Here is a 22,123-nt window from a genome sequence, read left to right as displayed (position 1 = left end):
GCAGGGGGGGTAGGAGACCCCCAAGACAGCCTCCCTCGGTTCTGTTAGCCAGCTCAGGCTCCCTATAGGTACTGGATGGGAGTGGCTTCTCTCCTCTACACTTTCCCCAGATTGACTCCCACGGAGAGGCCCTTACAAGGGCCCCAGTTGAGGGACTAAGTTCAAGGAGCTAGCTAGCCTCCATGCCTTCCTTCCCTGGGAAAAAGAGAGAGGGAGCAGTCCCAGCAGTGGGGACTGTCTGCAGTAAGGGACCCTGAATGCCAAAAAGAGTGTGGTCTGGAGAGTGACTCAGCCTGGCTACTGCCTCCCCAGCCTACAGTTCTATGCTTCCATGTCCCCTTTTCCAGGAGCCCTCCCTAGCGATGGCCTTTTCACTTGCCCCATTACTGTGCACCCAGGGTCTGGAATATAGTAGGTGCCAAATATTTGTCGAGTCAAAGAATAAGTCAAATCTACCCTAGATTCTTTAAAGCTGATAACATTCCTTAAAAATTAAAAAAAAAATCCTGAGGTTATGTGTATTGATTTTAAAGAGAGAAGATGGGAGAGAGACAGGCAGAAATACTGACATTCAGTTGCCTTCCGTACATGGATCTGCAGCCTAGGCATGTGCCCGGAATCAGTGACCTTGTGGTGTACGGGATGAAGCTCGAAGCAACTGGGGCACCCAGCCAGGGCCGATAGCGTTCCTTGATTAGGGTGCCCTTGGAAAGAGAAGTGTCAAAACTAGTGCTGCCCAGTAGAAGTTTCTGTGATGATGGGAGCATTCTATATCCACGTTGTCCAGGACAGTAGCCATGAGAGGTTATTGTTACTTGAAATGTGCCCAGTGTGACTGAGGAACTGAATTTTTAATAATAATGTAATTGATTTTAATTTAAGGAACCACATATGGTTCATGCTATCCTACTGTTCCAAGTCTGTCACCTTCCCAAGTGCGAGGGGCAGTGGTGGGTGAGAAAGTTGCAAAAGCTGGTGGAGGGTGGGGAGGCAGGTCTGGAGGAGCCTGGGAGGCCGCTATAGTGAGTGTGGGCAAAGGGGAGCCATCGAGGCCCTGAGCAGGGGGCACACAGGAGGAACCGTGTTTTAGGAGGAGAACTCCAGCTGGGAAGTGCTCAGTGGGTCGGGGCAGTAGAGTAGCAGGGAGAACCATGAGTGGCTGCTGATAGGTCTGTGATCCAGGTGAGGGATGACAGGTCTTGATTGATTTGCCACGCCAGTGTCCCTGCACACACCTCATCCCCATGTCCTCTCACCCAGCGGGCCAGACTCTAGAAAATTCCAGGCAGGGTTACCAAATGGGGGATCAAGTCTTGGAGAGATGCCATTGGCTGAAGAAGTCCGTGTGTTACTGAGAGTGGTTACCTGTCTCCATTGGCCGGGAAGGATCTGTGGGACTGAGGAGACCTGAGGAAGTGCGTAGCGGGGAAGGACAGGAAAGCCACAGTTTCCCACCCTTTCGAGACCACACCTGCCAGGGCCAGAGTGTGCTCTGCAAACCGCCCCCCCCTGCCCCCCGCAAGCTCTCAGCTGTGGTTTCTCAACCTTGGGAAAAATTGGCACTCGAGTCCAAAGGACCCAGGCCTGAACCTGGCTCACCCACACACTCCTCGCATGAGCCTAACCTCTGTCTCTTCATATTTAAAATGGGGCTAATAACCTGGCTGGTGTAGCTCAGTGGATTGAGTGCGGGCTTGTGAAGCAAAGGATCACGGTTCCATTCCCAGTCAGGGCACATGACTGGGTTGCAGGCCAGTTCCCAGCAGGGGACACATGAGAGGTAACCATTTGTTGATATTCCTCTCCCTCTCTCCTTCCCTTCCCCTCTAAAGATAAATAAATAAAATCTTTAAAATGGGGGTAATAACATCTACTTCTTTGGATTGTGGTGAGGATGAGACACGATGTGTATGAGATAAACTTAACCTAACACGGAGCCTGACACATAGTGGGGCTAAATGCCTCACACCTAGTAATATTGCTAACTATGAGTAGGTCGAGCTTGGTTCTGGTCCCACCTGAGTACTCCATGTTCAGGGGCTCCTCCTGACAGTGGCTTCCCCAACACACACATGTACATGTGACCTTTAGGTGTTACTGAGATTGCTGTTTTGTTTGCTCGCCTGGCTTTCCCATTCCTCTCCTCCTGGTAACACCACCCACTTCTCCCACCGTAGGACCAGGCATGTGACCCACTTCTGGCTAGGACCAAAGCAGGGCCAATCAAAGCCTTCTTTGAGGTGGATTTATTGATGTTGAGAAGGCCCCTTTCCAAACCTGAGTTTGGGCTGCAAACAGTTACCTTCCCCGCCACACAGACAGAGCCTGTCTGCGGAAGTCAGGCAAAGACAGGCAAAAAATTGGTCTCGGCGACATTGAATGTTGCCCCAAAGTCCTGGCTTTAGCCAGCTGTGCGAGCTAGACATTTCTTTTTAAGTCTGAACTAGGGGAGTGTGGCCTCTGGTATTTGTAAAGAAGATGACTGCCTGGTGCAGACCCTTGTGACCTTGAAGTCTGGGGTCATTAAAGAAGCACCTAAAGCACAGAGTCAGTGGCAGAACCAGAATTCAGACTTGCATGGCTGGTTCCAGACCCTCCGTGAACTGTATCACACATCACTCACAAATGTTTTTTTTGTTTTTTTTTTAAAGATTTTATTTATTTATTTATCTTTAGAGGGGAAGGAGAGAGGGAGAGAAACAGCAATGTATGGTTGCCTTTTGTGCATCCCCTGCTGGTAGTTAGCCTGCAAGGAACCGGCCTGCAACCCAGGTATGTGCCCTGACTGGGAATCGAACCGCGATCGTCTGGTTCGCAGGCCCGCGCTCAATCCACTGAGCTATGCCAGCCAGGGCCACTCACAAATGTTTATTGAGTGCACACTTTGTGCCAGATACCAAACTAGCTTCTCATCCCTCCTCCAGCACCTGCTCGAGGGCTCTCTTCCCCACTTCATTCCCATTCGCTAAGGACCCTTGAATCAGGAGATACTAAAAAAAAAAAAGCCCTTCTCCACTAGGACAGGGCCCAGAATACTTACTGCCTTTCTAGAATCAATACTCCCAGAGCCCTCCTCCTGTGCCAAAGATATGAGAGGAGCCAGCCACCTACCTGCCTACCTGCCAGAGTCTGCTGAACAGGGAGCCAGTCTTAGCTCTGGCCCCGGGCACCCAGGCAGAGACCCTGCCTGCACTGATGGCCACTGTGACCATTTATGGGGATACTAAGGCCATTTTAAAACTGCTTTTGGTAACCCTGGCCAGGTAACTCAGTTGGTTGGAGCATCATCTTGATGTGCCAAAGTTGCAGGTTCGATCCCTGGTCAGGGCATATACAAGAATCAACCCCTGAGTGTGGAGATAGGTGGAACAATGCATTGATGTTTTTCCCTCTCCCTCTTTCTAAATTCAATCAATCAATCAATAAAATTGCTTTTGACCTAAGTTCTCCCAGATGTTCCTTTTTCTTCGATTTGCGATTCTGGCTGAGGAGAAAAAGGGGCACAGGAGCAGGGCTTCAGGGTCACAGTTTCCAAGTCCAGTCCTCAAAGCAACCATGGGCCATGACGATGATGTGACCGGTCAGTAACAAAAGGAAAAATGCAGCCCACTGAGGGAGCTTTTCCTGAAGCCAAGAACCATTCTTTAAAGGGACATGAAATTCTTCCTTCTTTTTTGGTCAGATCACTTGATTCTCCTGAGCCTTACCTTTAAAATGGGGTGCAAGGGACAGGGTGGTTGGCCTACATGGCCTTGGAGGGCCTCCCAGCTCCAATACTCCAAGATCCTCGGGCCCTGGGCCAAGTGCACTGCTGCCTGGACTGTATCTCACAGCCCGGCCGGCCTCCCCCACATTGTCTATCTCCACCCGCTCAGATCTCTGCTCAGCCCCATGAGGCTGGCCCTCTCGGCTGAGCTCTCCTGCCTGCTGCTTGGGAGAAGCACCCCATCCTCGGTGTACTCTGGATTACATGATAACCCAGGAGGTACAGTTTACAAAAAGCAAGTGTGGTTTTGAATAGCCTAATGTTTGTCATGAGATAAGGGGTGGATCAAGCCCAGCCCCCACGCAGGCCTGAAAGTCAGAAGAACAGACGTCAGAGACCAGGAGCAAAAATCCGAGAATAAACACCACTGCAGGGGAGCTGGGAGAGGAAGAGCGTCAAAAGGGATGAAAGTTCTGACTGAAGAATGGTAGCACAGAACATCTGAGCTGGGAGCCGCGGGCCATCTTGTGCTGTCTCCTCGTGCTACAGAGGAGGAAGTGAAGGGCCAGGGAGGGAACAGGAGTCTGTGATGGGTGGGAGTTACATACATTTCTTTCTCTAGCACCACCTCAGCTGAGGATAAGGCCTGAAGGCGGAAAGGAATTGAGGGGAACTTGGAAACTGAGTCTAGGAGAGACCAGAAGTGGGAAACTGGGGCTGACCCAGGCCCCAGTCCCAGCAGGAGCCCTGGGTCCCTGCTCCCCAGCCAGCTCACTCTACCTGCCTTCTTGGGGCTCCTTTCGTTTGCCCTCAACCCACAGCTCAGCTCTTAGTACATCACAGACGGGCCCCAGTGGGCTTGAGCGAGGGGCTGGCAGGAGAACACTGGCCAGAGAATAAGGAGAGCCGATGGGTGGATGTTCTCCAGAGAGCCTGGAAACTCCACACACCTTGTTAAGAAGCTGTGGGAAGATGGGAGATGAAGAGGGACTGTCATTGCATTTGGAACAGACTGCACTCCCCCCACGCACTTACACTTTGGAGTCCTAAGGGGTTCCCAGGGCAGGCAGCTTTCATGGATGCTGTAAACCCCAAATACTGGGGCTGGGCTCAGGGGAGAATAGTAGAGGCAGGAGTGTGTCTGTGAACCTCCTGCCACGTTCAGTTCTGAGATGAATCATACATAAATCAAGCATGAGATGAAAGGCCACACTGGAATTCTCCCCATACACTTCCCGCCCATGTCTGTGGCACCTGCAGCTGTGGGTAGAGGGTTTTTATAGAAGCCATGTCAAGGGCCAGAGAGAAATCAGCCCCAAAGTTCCCAGATTGACCTGAGATGCCACCCACTTTAGGAAGGCTTCCAGCAAGGAGACTGCAGGCTGGCTGGGAAATCTCCCAGGGCCCTGAGCTGTGACTGCCCTTGATCACACAGGCTCTGTGCTGCCTGGGAAGCTGAGGCAGCTGTGTGACCCAGAAATGGGGTGCCCAGGCTTGACTGCTTTGCCTTGACACCCTCTCTCTGAGATCAAGAGGCAAGGCCAGGGAGTTCCTGGGAGCCTCCTGCCTGATTCCAAGAGCCTGGGAGTCAGCTCTGCAGAGATGCAAGGTGGGGTGTGGGTGAGCTCAGCCTGCCTCTAGCATACAGAGCTTCTTGCACCTCACTGCAGCCTAGAAAATACACCTGTTTGTTACTTTCTACCTTGGCCTTTCTAGATCTTCACCTCTATTCCTTTTGGAAGTATAGCAGAGCCACCTAAGATTCTGAGAGCAGATGCTGATTAGAGCTGGGGTGGCGCTGAGCACTTCTCAGTCAGCGCGGCCCCCACCTGCATAGGCAGCCTACAAGTAGGGTGGGGAGCCAGAGCCCTGACTGTAGGGGACGTCGGGCAGAATGGAGGGCCTAGGCATCCCTCAGCCCTCAGGGAGCTCCTTTCCATGTGAGCTCATTTCCTCTTCAGGGAGCAGTCAGATCCTCTGATCCCATTAGCAGGGTGGAGCCTTCCTTCGCCTGCCCTCACCTCTCACTCTCGATGCCCAGGCCCAAGGTGGGAATGCCAGGGCCCTACCACCTTCTGGAGGACCCTCAAGGCATCGTCAGCTCATTGTCAGGATGAGGATCCATCCATTCAGCTTCTCTTTACTAAAATAGGTAATAATAATAATAACAACATAACATGGGTAACATGTGTGCCCACCTTTACAAAGTGCTTTCATGACTAATTAGTGCTTCAAGGGATCCTAGCAACAGTGCTGTGACATCGAGGAGGCCCTAGGTGAAGAAGCTGAGGTCCAGGGAGTCCAGGGAGTCCCAGTGGCAGGAGAACCAGGAGTCACACCCACGGGGTCTTCCCACAGCCTCATGCTGCCTTAGTCCTGTCCCACAGACGTGTTCTTTTAGGGGACCCAATTTAGACAGAGGAACTTTTCTTAGGTGCAAAAGGCTGGGAGAATAGGACTTGTGTATTTGGTGTACAAGCTTGGGGCAAAGTCTGCCTGGGAAGGCCTGAAAACATTCTGGGAGCAGAACACGGGGAGGGACCCAGGGCACTGGAATTGCAGCCCTCGTGCTCCTCACTCAGACAACGGCTCTGGCTGGCACCAGCTGGGCTGGGGCTGCTGCTTGGGGCCGAGGCCGAGGCCTTCGCTGGCCTCCCTGTGGATGACAGGGTTGAATGGGGCCTTGCTCGTCGCCTGCCTGGTTCCACCTTGAGCCCGCCCTTTCTCCTCAGCCAGGCCTGAGCTCTCTGGGTGGCCATGCGCACATCTTCACGACCCGCACAGCAGTTCTTGCTGCTGACCTAACTGCAGAGGCCGATGAGTTCAGGCTGCCAGGCTCTCGGGCAGGTGAGCACACAGTGCCTACTGGAAGGAACAGCCTGTACCAGCTGCACCACCCCTCCTGACTTGGCTCCCGCCTGGTGGGAAGAACTTTGGTGGAGCTGGGGAGGGAGGCAGGTGTGCCCTTCTCATTGGAAGGACCCAGAGATGAGACTCCCAGCTGCGGGGCCCCTCGGGCCTGGCCTACAGGGCACTCCAAACCCGTTTTTTGACTCTTCCATCAACCCTATCACCTACACCTCGTGATCAGATTAAGCCACATCTACCCAGGTCCCAGCTTTGCCCTACCTTGAACCCATTTCTAGAACCACTAGAATCATTTCTAAGTTTGAAGTATATTTATTTTTATGTTAGATATTGCAATCACGTGGTAGTAAATTTAAGAAGTGTAAGAGTATAAGACAGAAAAACAAGTGTCTCTCCCACGCCTTTCTCTCAGCTTCTCCAGACAAAAGCAGTGTACCAGTTTCTTGTTTGTATTTCCAGAGATAAGTTAGATTAAACATTGGATTTTAAAATTAATTAATTAATTTATAGGGAAGGGAAGGGAGGGAGAACGAGAGGGAGAGAAACATCAAGGCAAGGGAAAAAGCACTGACTGGTTGCCTCTCCTGTGCACTGACCAGGGGGAATAAGCTGCAATCCAGGCATGTGCTCTGACCTAGAATCAAACCGGCGAACTTTTGCTTTGCGGAATGTTCAACCAATGGAGTCTCACCGGTCAGGGCCAATATAGCGGTGTCTGATTATCACGGCTCACTTAGCCAGGTCACGTCTTGCTTAACTTTTCTGCTTGGGGTGAGAAAGGAGAAATTCCCCTGCTTTGAACACTGCTTGAGAATGGACAGGAAGGGACCACAGATAAACTCCCCACAGCAGCCTGCGTTTCAGCTGTCTCCCCTTCACTGCCCTTTTACCTGTTACTTCGCTGGATGCTTGAGGCAAGAGTGAAGAGAGCGGATAGCATTGGCCTCTTTTCTTAGACAAGAAGCTGAGGAGCTGAGATGTTAAGGGGCCTGAAGATCGCACAGGAAGCTGGGGCACCCTGCTTTTCCCATACCATTACCCCACCTTCCTATTATATTCTCTTCGTCTTCTAAACGACCTGCATTTTTAAATGTCTCTTTGCCATAACCAGACTGAGATGTGAACATCATAAGGGTAGGGTCAAGGACTCTTCTTCTGTCACCACCTCCAGGCTGGACTCTGAGCTGGACTCTGAGCTGTGCACCTCCTCAAGAGGGGCCAGTGTGGCCTGAATCACATGACAGAAGCAGAGGGTGTGCAGTTCTTCCAGAGGCACCCAAGTCCCTGAAGTTTGCTACCTGGACACACGCACACCCCCGACTTCCAAACTCTCTGACCCACAGGCCTGAACCTCATTAGTCCTTTTCTTGCATGGTTGGCTTAGTTTACAGCCTTGCTCCGAAGGCCAAGGTGGTCAGTTGGCTCCCTACAGTCAAATAATCCTGAGGCAAAGCATTCTGTTCCTTGACCATGAACTGTACCAAGTGCTGCAAATTACAACTGGATGACAAAAAGCTCCCGTCCCTCCATGAAGTGCAAAGTGTACAGTTCTCTAGGTCAGGGGATGACTTCCTCTGTGATCCTCTCCCCCTCCCTACCCCTCCCCACTCCCACTTCTGCGATCCTCGGGGTTTGTCTGGTTCATCTTCCCATTCTGTGTTTATGTGAAGATGCCCTTCGGCAAAGCAGGTGTCGCTCTAAAGGTCATAGAGTGCCCAGAATGATTCGATTCTCAGGAAACAAGGTAATAAAAAGGGACAGTGGCTTCAGATGGTATGCGTTGTACCTGTTCAGTGAGGCAGCAGAAACAAGGGGGAGATGACGTGTTTCTGAGAACAGCGAGTATCTGCCACGGCTGGTTTGTGAATCAGTCTCTGTTCTAGTGTGGGTGTGAGGATGTCAGTGGGACGTGGAGCTCTGGGAGGGAGGGGCTGGAGGGAGGCTTGTGGACCAGAGGGGCTGCTAACCTGAGAAACTCTGAGGGCTGGGCTGTTGGAGGGAGAACAGATAGAAGTTGGGGTCCTGGAATCAGAGAGGGGATTCCTGAGCGTGGAGAAGGGTGAGTGGGGTGGCAAATCTAAGGTGCAGCAGGGCTTACAGAGTGCCAGCTGAAAAATGAATCTACGCATAAAACAACTCATCTGCTCTAACAACTGTTTCCCCTTCCTGCCTTCTCATTCTGCTCAAGATGTCACCATCCTGATAGACCACTGCAGCCAGTGTGGGGTCAGGGTCTCACCTGACTGTCACCGAGCTCTCCAGGGACCAAAGAACTTTTGTGGGATCTCACACCCCACCTGCCTTCCTGGAATTCCAGCCACGGCCTCCTGCCAAACCCTACTCCTCACCACACTCCACAGCCTTGTTCTCTGAATTTCCGCCACAGCTGGTTGTGTGAGGCCAAGTTGAACCTGACTGCGAGTGAGGGGGTGACTGCCAGATTAAAGTAGACGGAATTGCTTTGTCAACCATTGACTACTGAAAGCGGTAGTCTCTCTTTAGTATAGCAGCATAATAATACCATTCCTCCAGAGAAACTACTGATGACGTGCTAATAGAATCACCCACCTATAGCCGGGGCTTAGTCCGTCAATAATACTTGCAGCGGCAGCACAAGGGTTCACAGCTGGTGCACACCCTCACTTGGTCTCTGGGTCTCCACTCCTTCTCGGTTCCCCTTCTGTTTCACTAGCCCCTCCTTCTCTGCATAGTTTTCTAGTCTCTTCATTTTCCTGATGTCTCAATGCTGGAGGGTCTCAGAACTCAGTTTTTCTCTTCTCTGTCTTCAAGCACACTCAGATGACCTCATCCAGGTCGATAGGTTTAAGGCCCGTCTCTCTATGGGGACAGCTCCCAAGTTCCTATCTCCATTGTAGGTCTGTTCCCAGAACTCCAGGTTTGAGCTGCCTACTCAGCACTTGACCCAGATGTCCCATAGACAGGTGAACACACTACCCAACATCAACCCTTTACTTTCTCCTAAACCTGCTCCTTCTACAGCCTTCCAGAGCTATGGAACCAGTGGTCAGGCCAAAAGGAGTTTAAGAGTTCAAGGATTCTTCCTTGGTGTCTTTCTTTTGCTCACACTTCATAGTCAACTTACATCAGTAAATCCCACCAGCTCTACTTTCAGAGTGTGTCTGCGACTTCCCTCGCTGCCACTACTCCTAGGCGCTGAGTCTTGACACAGCTGACCAGGCTCCATGTCATCTGGCCCACTGCCACCTTCCTGGTGTCGTGTTCTGCCGTTCCCCCTACTTTGCTCCTGCCACACTGGCCCATTTGCTGCTCCTCTGACACCCTGTCCTACCCCTGCCTCTAGGCCTCTGCGCGGCTGTCCTCCAGGCCTGCAGTTTTCTCTCCCAGGCACTCACAGAACTGGCTCTCTCATTTCCTCCTAGTCTTTGCTTAAATGTCACCTTTTCACTTCCCTGGACCACCCTATCTAAGATAGCAAACTCTTCCACATTGCACACTCTAGACCCTTCTTTGACTTTTTTCAGACTATAAGATAAAGTTTACTTAGAAAGTCACAGAGGTAGAATAAGTGAGCTGAGAAGAAGTGGGCTCAGGAAACCAGTTACAGAGGCAAAAAAGAGCCCTTGGGGCTTAGGAGAGAGAGGCAAGGGAAACACCGGAGGGGAAAGGGAGTGGGGAACGGTGCTGGCGTACTTGGTAGAGAACGTCCCTCATTGCATTCATTCATTCATTCATTCAGGATTTAAAAATATTATTTTAATTGTTGTTCAAGTACAGTTTTTCTGTCTTTCACTCCCTTATTTTTTTTAGCACTTATCACAACTTGGCATACTGTGTGTGTGCGCACACAAATGTGTACCCATAAAATATTTTTTGGTTTTCAATTATCTGCTTCTCCTCTTTGGAATATGAAACTTTCTGAGAGTGGAGAATTTGCCTGAACTGTGTGCTGCAAGACACCAGCATCTCGAACAGTTCCTGGCACATAGCTCCTCAGTTATCAAAGTTGTTGAATAAATGAGGCTTAAAGAGGTTAAATTAGTTTGCCAAGGCCACACAACTAGCAAACATATAAACTGAGGGTTCACTAAATTCCTCAATGTCACAGAGGAAGGGGGAAAACTGAGATTCAGGCCCAGGTCTGAGTTAGTCTCTATCTGTAACCACTGGATCCTCCCGAGGCCAAATAGCTGGATTCCCCAACCACCACCTTACTGATCAATACCCTGCTCTTCAGCCTCCCCCTAGGTTCAAGTCATTCTTTAGAAAGCACAATAAACTTTATGTTCTTTGTATAATTACAGCATAATACATATTCAGCCTAGAAAATAGGAAAATATATGCCCTGGCTGGTGTGGCTCAGTGGATTGAGTGCCAGCCTGTGAACCAAAGGGTTGCTGGTTCGATTCCCAGTCAGACTTCCCTGGACCACCCAGGGCACATGCTTGGATTGTGGGCCAGGTCCCTGGTGAGAGGTTTGTGAGAGGGATGTTTCTCTCCCTCTTTTTCTCCTTCCCTTCCCCTGTCTCTAAAATTAATATATAAAATATTAAAAAAACTAAAAATGCTTAAAAAAGAAAATTAATTACAGTTGACACACATTATTATATTGGTTTCAGGTGTACACCCCAGTGATTGGACATTATATAACTAAGTTATTGCCCTGATCAATCTAGTTCCCATGTGATACTATACCTAGTTACTACAATATTATTGACTATATTCCTTATGCTGTACTTTACATCTCCATGACTATTCTGTAACCACCAATTTGTACTTAACCATTTCATCTTTTTCACTCATCTTCCCCACCCCCCTCCCATCTGGCAACCATCAAAATGTTCTCTAGGAATCTATTTCTGCTCTCCTTGTTTGTTTATTTTGTGTTTTAGATCTAACTGTTGATAAATATATATTTATTAACATATTATTGTTCATATATTTTTAAAGATTTTGTACATTTATTTTTAGAGAGAGGGGAAGAGAGGAAGAATGAGAGAACGAGAAAAATTGATGTGAGAGAGAAACATCAATCAGTTGCCTCTCGCATGCTCCCAGACCTGGGACCGTACATGAACCCGCAACCCAGGCATGCGCTCTGACCTGGAGTTGAATTGGTGACCTTTTGCTTTGCAGAATGATGCCCAACCAAGTGAGCTACACCAGTCAGGGCTATTGTTTATATTTTTGTCTTTTTTTCCTATTAATACTTCTTAAAGAAGACCTTTTAACATTTCATATGACACAGGTTTAGTGGTGATGAACTCTTTTAGCTTTTCTTGTCTGGGAAGCTCTTCATCTGTCCTTTAATTCTAAATTATAGTTTTGCTGGGTAGAGTAATCTTGGTTGTATGTCCTTGCTTTTCATCACTTTGAACATTTCTTGTCAAGCCCTTCTGGCCTGCAAAGTTTCTTTTGAGAAATCAGCCAACGGTCTTATAGGGGTTCCCTTGTAGATAACTAACTGCTTTTCTCTTGCTGTTTTTAAGATTCTCCCTTTGTCTTTAACCATTGGCATTTTATTTATGATGTGTCTTGGTGTGGGCCTCTTGGGTTTATCTTGTTTGAGACTCCTTGCACTTCCTAGACTTGTATGTCCATTTCCCTCACCAAATTAGGAAGTTTTCTGTCATTATTTTTACAAGTAGGTTTTCAATTTCTTGCTCTTTCTCTTCTTCTGGCACCCCGTGATGTGAGTGAATGTTGGCATGCTTGAAGTTGTCCTAGAGGCTCCTTACACTATCCTCATTTTTTGTATTCTTTTTTCTTCTTGCTGTTCTGATTGGATGTTTTTTGCTTCCTTATGCTCCAAATTGCTGATTTGGAACATAAGGAAGCTTCACCTACTCAACCATTAATTACCTGTAAATTATTCCTTTCACTTAGTGTAGCCTTAATTTCTGACCAGTTTTTTTTAATGCTATTGAGGCTATCACCAAGGTCATTGAGCATCTTTATAACCAGTGTTTTGAACTCTGAATCTAGTAGATCGCTTGTCTCCATTCTGTTTAGTTCTTTTTCTGGAGTCCTGTTTTGTTCTTTCATTTAGGACATATTTCTTTGTCTCCTCATTTTGGTAGCCTCCCTGTGTTTATTTCTACATATAAGGTAGGCCTGCTATACGTCCCAGGGTTGGTAGTGTGGCCTAATGTAGTAGGTGTTCTGTAGGGTCCAGTGGCACAGATGCCCCAACATCCAAGTTGGGCTCTTGAGGTACACACTTCTTGTGGCCTGTGTACACCCTCCTCTTGTAGTTGAGATTTGATTGCTATAGGTAGGTCAGTGGGCAGGATTTTTGCCCCTAGCCAATCAGCTACAAAGACTGTTGCTACCATTGACCACCAACCACCATGGAGGATCAACTGTGCAGTGACCCACCCGACAGAGTAGGACTTACTTCAGCAAGGCTCTGTTGCCCACTGAGTCCACCCCTTGAATGTATTGTTTGTGCAGGTGGTTGGGTGGTGAAGCTTTTAAATGGTCTGAATCTATCCACTAGGTGCTCTGGCTCTGGGGCCTCCTGGGAGGTGCAGGCCAAGGTCAGCTACTGACTGTATTATGTCCTGGGCTTCCCCGTATGAGCTACACAGTGATCTGCAGGTGGCTGCTACTTGTGCAAAGTTTGGAAGTGCCCAGATGAGGCCAAGCTGTGAACCAAGACCAACTGCTGTTAGTGCCAGGCCTAGGTTCACTTAGTAAGAGGTTCAGAGCATGCTGAGGCCAGATGCTGCTTATTTGAGAGGATTTAGGAAAGTCTGAAGCATGAGCCAAGATAGCCACTGCAAACAGTTTGGTTTGGCTCAAAGGTTGAATGAGGTGGAGCATTAGGTAATCACCAGGGCTGGCCAACTGCGTGGGCAAAGTTAATGGAGCCTCAGATATGGCACCCACCTGCACACTTCTCTCTGGGAGAAAGCTGTCCCCAACAGCTTTTGCCCTGATGCCAGACAATTCAGTTCCTCACTATATGTCCCTGGTGACTTTGGAGCTCAGAGGGAGTGAATCTGACTAAGTCTGTACCTAGGCCCTTTAAGAGGAATTTCCTGGGACTCCAAGCCCTCTGTTTCCTTCAGAGTCTCAACCCACACTGGTTTTTACAGCCAGAAGTTATGGAGGCTTTTCTTCCTGGGACTGAAACCCTGGGCCGGGGTGCCTGGTGTAGGGCTGGGACCCCAAGCTCCTCAGGAGGGACCTCTGTAGTCAAGATATTCCTCCCAATTTTTATCTATTACATGTGGGTCTGAGACCAGCCTGGTCTGTGTCTCTACCCCTTCTTCCAGTCTCCATGTAGCTTCTTCTTTGATTCTCTGGTTCTAGGACTTCCATTCAGCCAGATTTCAGGAGGTTCTGAATGATTTTTGTTCTGTAGCTTAGTTGTAATTTTGATGTGGTTGTGGAAGAATGTGAGTACTGTTTACTTATGCTGCCATCTTGCCTAGAAGTTGGAAAAATATTTGTAAAAGGCAGAAAAATATTTACCAATTGCCCAGAATCCAGAGACTGTTGTGGTTACTATGTTGTTATTTTATTTCAGTCTTTTCTATGACATTGCGCATATTAGAAACATCATTATAATCTGGGCCACTGGTCATAATCCTTCATCCCGACTAATCCTAACATAAGAAGCAAACACATATGATGGTCGTAGAAAGACAGGCAGGCTTCAAATAGAAGACACAAAGATGGAGATAGCACCAGGCCATGGCAGACAAGCAGGAATGGACCTGAAGGATATGAGGGAGAGGCGGTGAGGGATGGGGTGGCTGTCTCAACAGTGCACCAGGGAATGTTAGTATAGTCAGGTGGGAAGAAGGAATGGAGAGCTATGGACTGTAGCTGAGCCTGCGAAATGTGAACTCAAGAAGGACACTTCCAATGATTCCTGTGTGGGGGGTGGAGATACCGAATATACAGAGACCATTTAAGGATAAAGCGTTCCTATAAAAAAAAACTCAGAGGCATAGGCAACTGACCTAAAGGGGATCACAAGAAAGGGAAGAGTCAGGGATCACTCTCAAGGTGAGTAGAGTAGCTGAGTGACTGGGTGAAAAGTGTAGTTTTTATTGAGACTTTGAAAGGGGGAGGTGCCTGAAGGACAATCCTAGATGTTGATAACTGGCAGAGAGCAGCTGTGCAGCTGCAATGTCCTAAGGGCCATTGTAAACACAGACGTTTCCCTGAGAAGGAGAGACTGGTGAGGGGAGCAGATGGAGAGAAACGAGCATGGGAAATTTTCTGGACAAGAGCTTCTAAGCACCCTTCACAACCCACCAGCTGAAGCCTGCACTCACTTTCTGCTCTGTAGGACCCATCATACTCCAGCACTACCTGCCTCCTCCTGTTCAGGGAGGCTCTGCACTCCGCATGGAGCTGTGCCTTCTCCAGCGTTGGCAGCCCGCCACATTACATAGCTTGCCCCCGGAAGCTGGGCTGCTGTCTTCTCCGATGGGTTCCCACGTCTTGCTTCCCAGCCGGCACATAGCATAATTGCCATAAATACTCCTTAACTTGACTTCCCTTTTCCACTCTTCTCTTGTCATCCAATTTCCCACTCTGTCAGTTTTGTTTTCTGCTTTGGCTGAGCTTGATTCTGAGAGTTGCAGGTAACCTTGGGGTGTTTCTGTGAAACGTTGGTGACTAGGGCCCAACCAAGCCTGGAGGGCTGGTGTCCAGTACAGATTCCTCTAACAACTGCCCAGACCAGCTTTAAAGTGTCTGTATATCAGCTGGGGTTCTTGTTGAGAAGCAGGTTCTGGTTCCTGTGGCCTGAGAGCCTGGTTTCTGAAAAGTTCCCAGGTGACATTGATGGACTCTACTTGGGGACACAAGGACCTAGGTGCCTTTGAGAGATCAGTTTAATTCCTCTCAGCTCTAGCTTCTTTCATCCCCCAAATAGGACTCTGAGCACTTTACTGGGTTATCTCAGAATCAAATGAGTCAGCGTTCATGAAAATAAAACAAACCAAAGACTGTGAACAAATGTCAGATGTCACTATCTCATGTGTGGCTGCCAGGATGAATGTAATCAAATACACAAAAGGCCTTAGCAGGTGTGCAGTAAAAGTTAATTGTACACGTAATAATGGCCTGATACCAGGTAAAGAGACTGCTAAGAGAAACCACACCCACATTTCGGGTAAGGGATTAGTCAGATCTGGGATGGAGGCCGAGGATGGAAAGGAAGGAATGTGTCAGGGATGCACAGTTCCCTAGGCCTGGATCTTTCCAAGTGGGAAATACCCCACCCCCAGCAAGAAAAATTCTGTCCCTAGAAGCCAGTCAGAGCTCCCTGCTCCGTCTTAAGAACCCCCACTAACTCAGCTTTTTGTAAGAATTCACACCTTGAATTCTTACATTTGCCCCACTTGTCTGAGCCCTCTTACCCTGGGATTCTGGGGTTGACCTTAACTACATCCCCCTATTTCCCTCCATGGCCCCTGACCCTGTCCCACTATCCCATCACCACTGTCACACACTTTTGATGTTCCTAACAGACTTCCATGCTGGCACCAGCCTGTTCCAGGTGGGGTTCTGTTCTGCCCGGTCTGTACGACAGGTTGTACACGCACTGCCATCTCACATCAACGGGATGAGTGTGCAAGCCATTACTGGCAGCCGGTGATTATGCCGTGTTGACTAACTGTTACTTGTGCCAACGGAGAGTTGAAAATAACTCCTGGTTTCAAGCCTGGGGGTGGAAGAATGATGATGTCAATTCGGACCAATAAGTTTAAGGGCCAGGGTTGGTCAGACAGCAAAGTGGACATGTGGGACTGGAGTAACCAGAGCCCTCAGGCGAGAGTGACGGGGTTAGAGACATCCATGAACATGTAATTGCTGAATCTGTATGGAAAGAAAAGAACAGAACACTAAAAATTAGACCTTTGGGAACATCTCTGTCAACCCAGGAAGCCAAAATGAGTTTTCAGGAGAGGGTCATTCTGCCCAGATTCTCCAGCAGACTGTGCTCTCTCTGGTCCTAACTGGCTCCCACCCGGGCCCTGTCACGCAGGGAGCTATAGGGCAGCAGACGAGAGGACAACTGAACGTGGACCTCACTTTTCCAGCAGATTCTCAGGCCAGTGTTTCCCCCTTGACCTTCCTTTCAGCGCCCTTTTATAGACCTCCCCAGGGTCCCCCTGCCTGCACCAGCTGGTGTTTCTAGGCCATCTTCTCCCTCATCTAATTCAGTAGAAGCAGAGACTCGGAAGTTTCATGTGGACACCCAACTCCTACCCCAGGAGCTGAGAGGGGGCCCTCTCTCATCCTCTCCTCTTCCTCTCATTTCCCCCATTATAACCGACCCCCCAAAATGGGGGAAACAAAAAGAGCCCCATATTTCAATCTACGTTCTAACTGTAGTAGGTCCTATGGGACCATCTGTCTAGAGCCCTTTCCTGAGGATTTCTCTTCCGTTTCTCCACGAGCCATGGGAGCTGCCCTGTTAGTACAATAAGACTCCACCTCCCCCCGCTCCCGCCCCACTTTTTGGCCTGGTTGGACGGGGATCTACTCTCAGACTCATCCTGGTGCTTGACTCTCCTTGCCAGAATTGATGGATCTGGGAGGAACACCTGATGCAAACTGGACTAATGCTCACTTCCCCAGGGTGTCTGGACTGGGGTTTGAGAGAGTCAAAAGTATTTCTCTACAAAAAATTAAAAAAAAACACACCAAAATATCAGTAGAAATCATTGAATATTTCTATCCTGAAATCCACTAAAATGACAGTGAAGGAATTTATTAAAAAGGCATAAATGAGCAAGAATAAAGGGAACTTTGGAGAATTTAGAGCAACAAAGTTTTAGGAGCTGGAAAGCAGATGGTTGAGTGATAACTCAGTTAGGAGATCTCAGACAACCGAATTCTAAACTGGCTGTGTGTGAAGCCAAGAAACAACCCACTTACATCATAAAAATTCCAAAAGGCTTGATACTGGAGGCACCAGGAACCACTCACTCAAAGGAAGGTTAAAGATGGGCTTAAAAACAGGACTGATCATTGGCTTCTATTAAGAAGCCAATCTCTCCCCAATTGTCCTTAGTGAGTGAGTGTCCCTCCTCCATCTCAGCAGAAGGCACTAGAGACCTCCATTAAGAAAGGATGAGCCCTGGCTGGTGTGGCTCAGGGCACTGAGTGCTGGTTTGATTCCAGGTCAGGGCACATGCCTGGGTTGCAGGCCAGGTCCCCACTTGGGAGCAGGTGAGAGGCAACCAATGGATGTTTCTGTCACACATCAATGTTTCTCTTCCTCTCTCTTTCTTTCCCGTCCCCTCTCTCTGAAATCAGTGAGCATGTCCTCAGGTGAGGACTGAAAAAGAAGGATAAAACAGGTTTTCTGGACCGGGATACATCAGCCACAGTGTCCCACTGGAAACAGGGTGTTTAAGCAGAAGCGCCCTACCTCCTAAATGAGGAGGCTATCACCCGTCCTTTCTCCTCCTGCAGCCAGCATACTGACAGACAGCCTTATGCTCTCTGCATAGCACATTGGCAGAAACTTTTCTGTGAAATCTAACAAAGCCAAGAAAAAGACATACAGATACTGACATCAGAGGCTTCCCAGTGAATTGACTCAGCCAGATCACCCTGAGGCGAGATCCTCAGAAATTTTGATCTGCCCCATATATGCACATGAGACTTCCAACTAGCTTTATTTTGCCCCACTCCCCAGGATGATGGCCAAGTGAGACCCAATGACCACCCTATAGAGCAGACCCAAAGAGCAGCCTGTACAGACTGACTCAGGTCAGAGGCACTGGGAAAGACTTGCTCAAGATGGTGAAACTGATAGAACATCTATTGCATTTGAACACACTGAGAGATTTATACCACTCTGCGACTGGTTAGCAATGAGTATACGGAAAGCCAGGTGAATGAATGAAAATGAGACATTTAGTAACTCTGGGAATAATAGAATTGTGCAGAGTAGAGAACATGTCCATTAGGATGATTGAGAAGTTGGGGGAGGGGGTGAGGTGGCAGGGTGTGGTCTGTGGGAAGTCAGTCTCACCTTCCGTAATAAGAATTCAATATCTAGTACTTGAAACTCTTCCATAGGTACCAGAGGCAACACCACTAGCTTTCCCGTGAATTCTCCCTTTTTTGCTTAAGCTCATCAGGATTATCTTCTATTGCTTGAGAATGAAAATATCATAGCTAAAATGTTAGCCACGTAATCTTGGGCCACTCACTTCCTATCCCTTGGTTGGTGCTCCCTTCCTTATTTGCTGGTTGACACCTTTCAGCAGTCAACCTTTTTCACCTCCTCTCTCCTTTAATTCAGGCCTTACTATAAGTATCTGCCACACCCATTTACCAAAACTCAACTTCCTTTGTGGGTGGGCTGTGCCTGCGTAAGGTGTCATAGTGAAAGATGTTGAGAAACCTTGAATAGAGGAAGCCTGCCTAGGGCTTCTCCCCTAGACGATCCCTGTGGGGGAAGGCTGGGGGGCGACAGAGCTGAGTTTCTAAGAACTTAGTTGTGATTCTACTGCTCCCCAATCTTGGACTTTCAGCTTTGACTGTCCATACTGTAAATTTCAAGTTGATTTATGTATAATTTTTTATCCCACCTATATATTAGACAAATTTTAATCAACCTCACAATAGGCAAAAACAATAAAAAAAAAAACAAAGACAGACCAAAACTCCAGTAAAAGGTCAGAGAAATGAATGCTTCAACAAGCCTGTGATGATAAATTGATTTAATGAAGTGAAAATCTTTTTTTCTTTAATCCTCACCCAAGAGCTTTTTTCTTCATTGCTTTTAGAGAGAGAGGAAGGGAAAGAGAGAAACATCTATGAGAAAGCAAGAAGCATTGATTGGTTGACTCCTCTACATGGGGATCTGCACCTGGACAGGGGTTGTTTGTGTCCAGACTAGGGGTCGCACATGCCTGACCAGGAATCCATCCCACCACCTGGGTATGTGCCCTGACCAGGAATCAAACCCACAACCTTTTGGTTATGGGATGAAGCTTCAACCAAATGAGCCACACCAGCCAGGGCTGAAGTGGTAAACCTTGTTACAAGTTTGTTGGTGGGTAAGACAAAATAGATATCACATAATTTTAGAGTAACTCAAGATTAAAAAAACAATTATTGAATACTGAAGCATTCTGGATTATGTCTCACTGCATATAACAGACAAAAGTAATAACAGTATGTTTCTTCTGAGGTTAGCAGAAGCCTGGAAGTAGGGAAACTGGAGTTAGTATGGCACCTTTCTGGTCACCAGGGACCTATGATCCCTTAGTGTTCAATGCTCCTTTTCAAGCTCCAGGTATCACATTTGCTAAGTGGGCATAGAGATGAAGAATGAGAAGGGTATTTCCCTTCTATTTGAGGGAGACTTCCAGGAAGTCCCACGTAATACTTCCACATACATTTTAACATCCTGCACTTAATCACATGAACACACCCAGGTGCAAAAGAATATGGGAAATGTCATTGTTTAGCTGAGTACATTGTACCCAAATGGGATCATGAATGAGTGCTGGAGTAAGCAACTAGGAGTTTCTGCTACAAACACTCACTATGGGGCAGGTGCTTCCAGGCCCAAGAAATACAAAGATGAAGATGACACATTCCTGCCCTTAAGCAATTCACGAATGTTAGTAAGGCACTAATGATCAACTCAATATAATGTCATTAGAGAAAAACATTTTGTAAAGATGCAAACAAAGACTATGGGAGTAGAAATGAAGTAGCAATGAGTTTTGTCTAGAGACACAGGACGAGAGTCACAGAGAAGGTGACCATTGAGTTGGGCCTTAAACAGAACAGAAATTCAGAGCAGAGGCCAAAGAATTTCAGGGGTGGGAAGGAGCAAGCACAAGGGGAAACATAAACAGGTGGATTCTTCAAGGGTCATTTTCATAAGTTTGTATGTCTTTACATAGAGCTGTCAGAGTCCTGGTAGAAGATTAGGCCAAAGTAATGTGGTGAAGAGCCCAGAAAACTCCCCCTAAGGCAGTTGGTGATTCTGGGATGAACAAGAATCCTCAAAGGCTTGTAAGCAGGGGTATCATGCAGTCAGATCAGTCAGTTCAAAAGAAAAACATGAAATGAGAGAAACAATGAACTAAGCCAGAGAGAAACATGGGAAGCACAGCAATGGGCTAAGGGACGAGCTAACCGTTCAAGGGATCGGTGTTATAGACCTTGAACTAGGCAGAGGAGCACGTGGGAATACCGAGGAGAAAGCGATTTTGAGAGACAAAAGTTGGATAATCATGGGCTGGATATCAAAGAATGAGGATTAGACAAGCAACTAGCAGGCGCTGAGGTGTCTAGTCAACCCCTGAGTGGCTTCTGATTCTCAGTCTCTCCTGTCTCTTCCCTAAACAAGGTGCCATCACGTGCCTGGCACTGGAAATTCAGTGGTGGACAAGGCAGGTGTGCTTCCTGCCCTCATGGACCTCATGCCTGGGGTGAGGGGCACAGATTAACCAAGCCATTTAAACTCAGTGTGGGGTCAGGCACAGTCCTGCCCTAAGAGGAAGCAACTGCGAGAAGCTATCTGGGGGAAATGGGAGATGAGCAGCAAGGCAAAACATGGGAATCAGCACTAAATCTGTCCACTTGGGAATGGTCATGCAGACTCTGGGTTGCACCAAAGCTTCTGTAGAAGACCCAGCGCCCTGCCCCCACTGGCCAGTCTCCAGCTGCGTATTTCAAAGCCTAAGCCTTCAGATAGTGAAAGCATTGCTTCAGGCACTTGAGAAGGTTCAGAGTTTGTCTGGCCTAGAATAGCACGCTGTGCTGGTGAGCATGTGAGGAGGTAATTACTTTCTTTCCTGAACTGTAGGTGGGAACTGTAGGTGTGTAACTGGCTAGGCCTTTCTGGAAGGCAACTTGGCAATAAATGTAAAAAACCACTTGGGGATATACATTCCCTTGACCTGGTGATTCTTCTAGAAATCTATCTCAGAGAAATACTTAAGGAAGTAAGCAAACTGTTTATATTAGCAAAAATTTAGAAATTTTCTTATTGTCTAACAATTAAGAATTTGTAAGTAAATTAATGGGATGGAATTCCACTAAGCCATGAACATCCACCACAGTCATCTTAAGATGTATTTTGAATAGCTAGGTGAATAAATGAATTTTCTTTTTATTATTGAGCAAATCATTTTGGTTAAGTTCTCTTTTAAAGTTTATTCTATTCTCATTTGAGTGAATGAAGGGAAGGGAGAGAGACAAACATTGATGTGAGAGAGAAACACGACTGCCCATCTCCTGCGTGCGTCCCAGCCGGGATCGAGCCTGCTACCCCGCTGGCTGGGATGGAACTGGTGACCTTCCGCTTTGCAGGATGACACTCCAACCAACTGAGCCACACTGGCTGGTGCTGTTTTGGTTAAGTTTTGAACAGTAAAGAAATTTAAGTTACATGATTATGCATGCCATAAAAGCTCTTGATAATAAAAGGAAATTTTGGTTGAAGTTATAGTTTTACTGAATTTTTAATAAATATACCTCTTCAAAGATAGAGGCTGTGCTGCACACAAACCTCCTCTAAGGAATTACTTCACTTCTCAGAGTAACTCTGCACAGGCGGTGCAT

This window comes from Sturnira hondurensis, unplaced genomic scaffold (assembly GCF_014824575.4).
Source record: "Sturnira hondurensis isolate 20B ecotype Veracruz unplaced genomic scaffold, ASM1482457v3 Scaffold0002039, whole genome shotgun sequence".
In the NCBI taxonomy this organism is placed as follows: Eukaryota; Metazoa; Chordata; class Mammalia; order Chiroptera; family Phyllostomidae; genus Sturnira; species Sturnira hondurensis.
The sequence above is the reverse complement of the archived record's forward strand: the minus strand, read 5'-3'. Positions refer to the sequence as shown.